At 32.5% G+C, this 8,715-nt stretch overlaps 1 long non-coding RNA gene across 1 annotated transcript; it reads right to left on the reverse strand.

Annotated features, from left to right (window-relative positions):
• Window positions 1-578: 578 nt before the first annotated feature.
• LOC138842530 (uncharacterized) lies at window positions 579-7,425 on the reverse strand. Its single transcript, XR_011377181.1, has 3 exons — window positions 7,302-7,425; window positions 4,009-4,265; window positions 579-753 (listed from the first exon to the last, which is right to left on the reverse strand). It is a non-coding gene; the product is annotated as an uncharacterized lncRNA (long non-coding RNA).
• Window positions 7,426-8,715: the final 1,290 nt, after the last annotated feature.

Consider the following 8,715-nt stretch of genomic DNA (forward strand, 5'->3'; position numbering starts at 1 on the left):
AGACCAGCTCAGGATTACCTTTAAATTGTAGCCAAATAACAGAATATAAGAAGTCACATCATTTTCCAAGGAATACAAAAACAAAGTATTTTTTCTTCTGTTAAATTTCTGGCTGCTGTTTTATAATACTTCTTAGATTTAGTCAGCATTTCTGAAGCTTGTGCAGATTAGAAATCTCTTAAGAACTGCCCTGACAGCAAGAAAAGCCCTGTTATCTTCTATTCATAAAAATGATTATTTTGGAGAGGCACTTTCCTTCAGTAGCTTTGGAAGCTTGTTTATATAATGTACCAACAGAATACGATTTTCAGAGAAATTAGAAAACTACAAAAATATAAAGAAATTATGCAGTATCTACCCATATGGAAATTAATAAATAAAAGGAAATTCCCTAAATACACATATTCAGAATATTACTGGATAATCAAATTGGATATGAGTGCAGAAGTAACTCAGTACCTGATGGAAAGATAATGTAATTTGAGAACTACATCATTTAATGTATAATGATACGCAGAAAAAAAAGAGAAAAAAACAGGAACAAAAACTCCCCAGATATGGCTGGAACTTACACATTATTTATCAATATTTTGGATGGTGACCAAATTGTCATCACTGGCTGCTTTGGCGTTTATCCATCTTGAGGCTGCCTGGATAAAAACAAATGCTTCCTGGGATAGCAAAGCAACCAGGTAGTGAAATCGAAATTCTGAACCACCTCAAATATTCTTCCTCACCACTTCCTCACTGTACCTGTTGATATTGTAAACACAGAAAATATCAAGTTAGAAAATATCAAAGTATTATAAACACAGAAAATATCATTTTTCTAACTGTAACAATGTCATTTTGATACCGAAATCTGTATTTAAAACATACATGTTTATCTCAATCTCTGTTCTCATTTACTCTCATTTGGTGTTTGCTCAGTTGCTAAATAATGGAAATTATTGTACTCTAGTCATGTATCACACTTTCATATTAACAATGAAGACCTGTGGATTATCTCAATCTCTGCCAATTATAGACTTCTTGCTGTCACTTGTTTCTTATTTATGGGTACCTTGCCTTTCACAGGGCCTTTTAAATCTTGGTTTCACCCCATTCATCCTTCGAGGCTCAGCTCAGATAATATGTTCTCTAATCTCACAAGCAAAATTATTGACTACCCCCCAAGACAGAGTCTTTACTGAATTAAAAAAAAGTTTCTATTTATTTTAAATTAAAAATTAAGACTCAGAAACCCATGGAAATATACATATATTTTCAAATTTTTTAAATTAATTTTTATTGGAGTATAGTTGCTTTACAATGTTGTGTTAGTTTCTACTGAACAGTGAAATGAATCAGCTATACATGTACATATATACCCTCTTTTTTGGATTTCCTTCAATATTGATAAAACTATGTTATCAATGTACTTAAGATTCATTGAAATGAAAACCAAAAAAAAAATCTTACCTAACAAGTAGTAATAATTCTTTCTTTCAAAGAACTAAATGAACTTTGAATGAAGAGAAAAGAAAAATACCAAAATAAATTATCAGTAACATGGTACCTATCTATGTTGGGTAGTTTCATATCGAAATTGGGAAACAGTTTTAAATTCTTTGTGATCTTGGGCTTTTTGATATTTAAGTAGGGTCTGTAGTTTTGTGTTATTTTTGTTTGTTTGGATGGCTGCTGCTTTGTTAACTGGTTTATTGCTGGTTTTTAACTTCACTGGGAAAATGAAAGGTAATGAAATTAAATAAAGCCTGGAAACACTGAAAACAAAATTTCTAGAAACACACGTAAACTTTTAGGGAGTGATGGTGGGAATGGGACAAAAACGACTGGTTCATGGGAGATGAAGCACAAAGCAAAAGAGTAATCATGATCTTGAAGTGTCCTTCGGAAGTAAAGCACAAGCAACCGACAAAAGTTTTTAAATAAATATTTTAAAAATAAATAAATATAAACACACATAAAAGTCCATTATTGTATGTCTATACAAAAGTATTTAAAAATTATAAAAATAAATAAAAGCAAATGTTACTGTATCATATGGCTATTGTGCCATATTATTACTTCCCCCTTTATTTCTATTTAAATGTTTTAAATTGGAAATGGAAAGATTCCATCTTATTTATTATCTACTTAATACCAAGCCAACACCATGTGGCATGGAGACACAAAGTCCCATGAAATTCAGAAACAAGAAGATGACCACTTTTACCACTAGCATTGTACTTGATCCTAGAAATTTGACCAAACAGTACTATAAAACCAGTTAAGTAAATTTTTTAAATCTACTCTTTTTTGTAGATAATACTATTATCTCCCTGGAAAGAGAAGTGTAACTGTCTTTATAAGAACTGTGATTAATTAAAGACACATTTCCCAGAAAGCAAAAAGAAATGATGAAAAACCTGTAAAAAGTATTCCAAATATAATTTGGAATACTCAAAATTTTTTATTACTCCATGAAATCAAAATCAGATACAACTTCGTGTTTCAGATTGGAAAAACAATCAGATGGATATGGAATGTTTTTATTACCAGCTGGGAAGTAAGTCATATGAATTATTTTTAGTATATACCAATGGTAAGTACTATGTAATGTGTGGTTTAACTATATGAAAAATGTGTATATAATATATATTGAATGATCATATAATGGATAACTGTAATATTCAGTCTTGAAATATAAAATAATAGATTGCTCTTTGATAATGCGTATACATATACATATATATATACATATATACCCAAATAATTAAAATACCAAATTACATTTTCTCTTAGTAATGATATTAGAAGAGTTAAGTTTCATTCTTTATTCTATTTTATAAATAGAATACAGTACAATTGCTGATTAACATTGTATTTTCACTGAATTCTGAATGAATTTCTGAATTCTGATGAATATATGTATATGTTTTTCCTAAGTCAGATACAACTATTCCAACAGCACTAGCACATTTTATACTATCTTATTTTTACTAAAAACATGTTAGAAATGTGAAATGTGAAGTAATGGGAGAAACTTTTTAGCAAGCTTACCAGAATTTATGCACTCAAATATATTTTCATCCTTAAAAAGCCAATCTGGATGGCCATATGTTTATTCCACTGATATCATTTCCATTTTTAGAACTTATCTTTTTAAATTGCCACCAAAAGCTTCAGCATATTACTTTAAATATCGAATAGGAAAAATATTTTTTCATTTTAAGATGGAAGTCCAAATAGCTTCTAGAGTTTGGTCTGCTTAATATCATACTGCATGACAATTTTTTCATTATTTTATTTAAAGTTAGGTGTGATTTAAAAGTGACAGTTATGTTTTCTTTCTGTATTGTCTCCATACTGATTTTTATAAGGCAATTATAATAAATAAGTTTTGAAATTATTATGAACATCACTTCAATGTAAGACCAAGCATAAAATCTCAAATAACATAAATTTTAATGCTTAATCTCTGATATTTTTGTATCAAAAGCTGCCTTTTTACTATGTAGCCCCTGTGAAATTTGTTCTCTATGATTTACAAAGAATATAATATGGTTGTGATTTTACGGGTTTTTTTTCTTTAATCTTATTAATGTCAGGGCATTAAACTGACCTCTAAAATACTGAAACAAAATTTTGTTTTTAAACTAGGAAATATTTGGCACTCAGTTTGCTTAGGCAGCCAAACAGTAGGCTGAAGGGGGTACTGAAGCTGTTTAGGCACTATTATTGGGAGGTTATGGTTGCCTATTTTCTCTTCAGACCTTTGACATATACATTATATTCTTAGTGGTGCAGCCTGGCCTTAGCATCCTTATTTGCGTGAGCCAAAGCTGTCTAGTCAGCCATGTAATTGCCCAAAGAAGCAATCCTATTATTCCAAGGGAAGATATTTTTACTTTGCTAAATGAGAAAGCAAGCTACAATACTGATCATTAGACACATTTGAGATATGTTAAATAAATGTATTAACCACCTTATCCACTAGACAATTTTATTTCAAGAAACACTTGCCTGTAAATCCTGGGAAACATTTGCCAAGGAAATAGCCACGCAAATGTGTACCTGTTGCTCAATTTTTGCTGGGTGCAGATTTACAATCTTCAGTTTCTATTTCACAGATGTGTCTTTCACATCTTTGCAGAGAGCTACAACTGTAGGTGTGTAAATGGGTCAGGCAGAGGCCTTGCATTGATGTGCTCTGGTTTCCTAAGCAGTCATCAACATTGAGTATACCGACTCTAAACACATGACCAAGAAAACAGCTGCATCTGAAAAGCAAAAAACCCAATTAGTCATATAATTTAACATATTTAAATGTTTATCGTATATTTACTTAAATCCACAGGATGAGAACATATTAAAGAAGGTTGTGTGGTGTACTTTTAAAATATTCTTGTAGGAAGTGGCCATTCTTGGCAAAATTTAATTTTGTTTATCGTGCAGAATGATGCTTGAAAAGAACTTTGGCAACAAACAGATCTAGACTCAAATATGGGTCCTGCCACTTAACTGCTATGTGACATGCTGAGGTGAAATGATGGTGCGTGTGTGTCAGGATTTTTGCAAAAATGTGCTGGAAAGTTCTCTAGCGTGAGTGCCTGAAAATTATGACAATTTTTGATAGTAGTATAAATGCCGGACATTAAGCTTTTGATTACCAAGGCATTCATTTCAAAGACATTCATCTGAAATAAACACACTGACAGCTACACAAGTACATAAAAAGCCAAGCCAAGCCCCTACCCCTCATGAACTTTCCCACTTTAGAAAGCCCTGTTTGACCTTGATAAATAACCTTTAGTGGGGACCCTGCTTTTCCCTTCCTGCTCTTTAATTCCCACATTCATATTTTAAATTCACTAATAGAATGAACATTGAAGCCACTAGGCACCCCACCCCGGACCCCAGTAAAAGCAGAACCCCAGGTCTTCTCTGTCTCTTTACCTGAGCTGCGACTTTGCTGTGTGGCCCAGGAGTGCCATCTACCCTCCTCCACAATTAGCTGTCTTATTCCCTCTGAATTCTTATCACCAGTATATATGTTAGTATATGCCAGTTCCTAGCACAAAAAGAAGGACCCAAGAAACCTTGTTCAATGTGTAATGATTGAATAAATAAATGAGGTGCTGGAAAGACACTCAGAATTTGCAGGGGGTGGGGAAGGTGATAAGTAGATTATTACAATATCTCTGAGGTTGGATTAAGTACAAATATTCTGGGAATTATTAAGAGAGGAAATTAACCTTTCTTACAAGATGGAATGATGAGGCAGGAGGAGAGTTATTGTATATTGTGTGTGTGTGTGTGTGTGTGTATTATTACACATAATGGATTATTCAAACTCAATTTTTCACTGAGTGCAATTATTCATTAAAGATATAGATGAAGGGCGTCCCTGGTGGTGCAGTGGTTAAGAATCCGCCTGCCTGGGCTTCCCTGGTGGTGCAGTGGTTAAGAGTCCGCCTGCCGATGCATGGGACACAGGCTCGTGCCCCGGTCTGGGGGATCCCACGTGCCGCGGAGCGGCTAGGCCCGTAAGCTATGGCCACTTAGCCTGCGCGTCCGGAGCCTGCGCATCCGGAGCCTGTGCTCCGCGACGGGAGAGGCCGCGGCGGTGAGAGGCCCTTGTACCTTAACCAAAAAAAAAAAGGATATAGATGAAGGGCAATGCCAACTATTTTTCAGATAATTCTTTAAAAGCTATATTGGGATTTTTAAATATCTGTATTTCTTGAGTACATGAATGCAATTCATTGAGTCATTTAAAATTTTTTAAGTATAGATTTCAATGATGTTGAAAATCCTGATGAGACTTTAATAGCATACAAACAAAATTAATTCCTATGGTAATTTCAATTTAGCCAATATTTTCTAGTAGTTTTTAATGTGGTTTTCTCTATTTGAAGATAATTGTGAAATATAGTCTGTGTTTCTTGAAAATTATTGAAAATATCTATAGGTTTAATGGTGAGAGCCAGATTAGCTATCAACAAAGGAGGAATGTTTTTCTGAAGTTAGAGAGATTCTGGTTTTTAACTTGTATTTTCTTCATTTCATATACACACATCTTTTGAGTACTTCAGTTATTTATTAAGTGTATTGAACAAATATTCTTGGGTCTTCTTTATATGCTAGGTATCACCTTAGGTAATGTGGATTATGATACCATTTTAATGATTATAACTTATATAATATACCACATTTATTTCTTTGGATATTGCATGTACGTACATATAAGTCATAAGAAAAAGAAAGCATAAGGTGAGAAAGATACCTAAAAAATACTGAAAATTTTTGGTCTAATTTGTTTTGATTTTCAAATATCCCTTGCCAACTTTTCCAAGGACACTTAAAATAATCATATAAACACGATAATGAGTTGAGAAGAGCAATGTCAAATCACTCTGTTATTATTAATGAAAATTAACCTACTGAACCTAAGTCATTACACTCATAAAAGTATATGATAGTAGGTGTTTGGAGCCAGCAAGAGTGTCAAAATTCAATTAGTTCAAATCTTTCTTCTTGTCATTGTAAAATACTTGGCCATTTGATGCAGTTTGCCAAGGATCACTGAGATTGTTAATGGCAGGCAGTATAGTGAATGCTTTGATATATTCAAAGCACCAGGCTTGGCTCTAATTTTTTTTCTCTAACTTGTTTTATAAATGATTTTCTCTTTTATATATAATTATAATAAATATATATGTTATATATATATATAAATTTATAAATAATTTTTATTTATAAATAATTTTCTTATCTGTAAAATCATCAGTACTAGATCTACTTCATAGAGGAGGATGAAGTATATTAATTACTGGGCAGGTTACTCTGTCACCAGCTATACCAAATGTGCTTATGTTTACCTGAAATAAAGTTATAGAACACAATTACTCCCCTTCAATGTCCTTTCACTTGCTACCCCCTATGACTCTGCAAAAAAAAAAAAAAAAAATCTAGGTAAACTCTAAACTGTCACATGGCATATAAGTCTGTCTATATCATGCCTGGTTTAATCACCTTTTATAGATTAATTATTAATAATGCTCATTCACTTTGAAAGGACAAAGGAACACATTAGGTGAAAGGCTGTATGTTAAAAGTATGGTTTCAGTATTAAATATTGTGATTTAATAGTTTTATTCACCATTTAGGTTTTTAATAGAAAAATATTCTAGAAATAGAAGACATTAAATATATTACTTTACGTATTACTCTGAGTCCTAAGATTATGATCCATATGTCTTATATACAGCAGATGCTCCATTAATATTGTTTTACTATGTAATCATAAAACGTACCTTAAAATTGGGTGAGGCTCAAGAGAAAGGTCATCTTAAAAGTTCTGAATAAATAGCTTCAAAAAGTTCATAGTCGAGGGGACCAGAATCAGCGCCAGAGCCCCCGAATCAGCGGCTCCTTTAACCCCGTCCTGTCTGAGCAAAAAACAGACTCCCTCCAGCGACCTACACGCAGAGGCAGGGCCAAATCCAAAGCTGAGCTCCTGTGAGCTGTGAGAACAAAGAAGAGAAAGGGAAATCTCTCCCAGCAGCCTCAGAAGCAGCGGATTAAAGCTCCACAATCAACTGCATCTGTGATTGCATCTGTGGAATACCTGAATAGACAACCAATCATCCCAAATTAAGGAAGTGGACTTTAGGAGCAAGATCTATGATTTTTTTCCCTATTCCTCTTTTTGTGAGTGTGTATGTGTATGCTTCTGTGTGAGATCTTGTCTGTATAGTCTTGCTTCCACCATTTGTCCTAGGGTTCTATCCGTCCATGGTTTTTTCTTTTTTTTTAAATTTTTTTCTTAATAATCAATTTTAATTTTAATAACGTTATTATACTTTACCTTTGTTCTTTCTTTCTTTCTTTTCTTCCTTCCTTCCCTCCTTTAGACAAAGAATCATCCCAAATTGAGGAGGCGGTCTCTGACAGCAAGATCTGTGATTTTTCTCCCTCCCTGCCTTTAAAATGGCACCACATGGGGTTTGTAGTCTGGGTATATGAAATCCCACCCCATTACTCTTCCTTTGCAAAGATGATTTAGCTATTTATAAAATATTATTTTTGTATACAGCTTTTAGAACATGTTCATTAGTTTCTAAAATAATATACAGTGCTTTGATATAGCACTGAATGTGTGAATTAACTTGGGAAGAATTGGTATCTTGGCCAGTTTATGGCTTAATATCTAAGTCAGTAGGTTATATTTCAATGTGTTCAGAACATCTATTATTTTATTTTTTTAACTGAAGTTAATAGAGTAATAGAGATTTTTATAGATAGCTTGAGCATCTTTTGCAAGTTAATTCTAAAATTTTGTATATCTTTTGCTATTATAGTAGGTGATATACAATAATTTCTAGATATTATGACTGATATATAGGAATTAACATTATATGAATTATATATTAATTTTAATTTTATATGAATTTTATATGAAATACTGCTATATGAAGTATTTACATTTGCCATCTTTGCTAGGTGCTAGTTTAGTATTAATTTATGGGACAATGTTAAGAAGTCATAAAATTATTGGTAATTTTAACTGCAAAAATTGCAAGACATTTTGCAAATAAAAGAAAAATTACCATAAACAGAGCAAAACACAGTCAGAAAAAATGCATTTACATTACAGAATAAAGGCTTTTTTTAATAAACAAAAGATCCTGAAAAATAATTGTTTTTTTAAAACAAATATTTATTGAC

The sequence above is a fragment of the Globicephala melas genome, chromosome Y (genome assembly GCF_963455315.2).
Source record: "Globicephala melas chromosome Y, mGloMel1.2, whole genome shotgun sequence".
In the NCBI taxonomy this organism is placed as follows: domain Eukaryota; kingdom Metazoa; phylum Chordata; class Mammalia; order Artiodactyla; family Delphinidae; genus Globicephala; species Globicephala melas.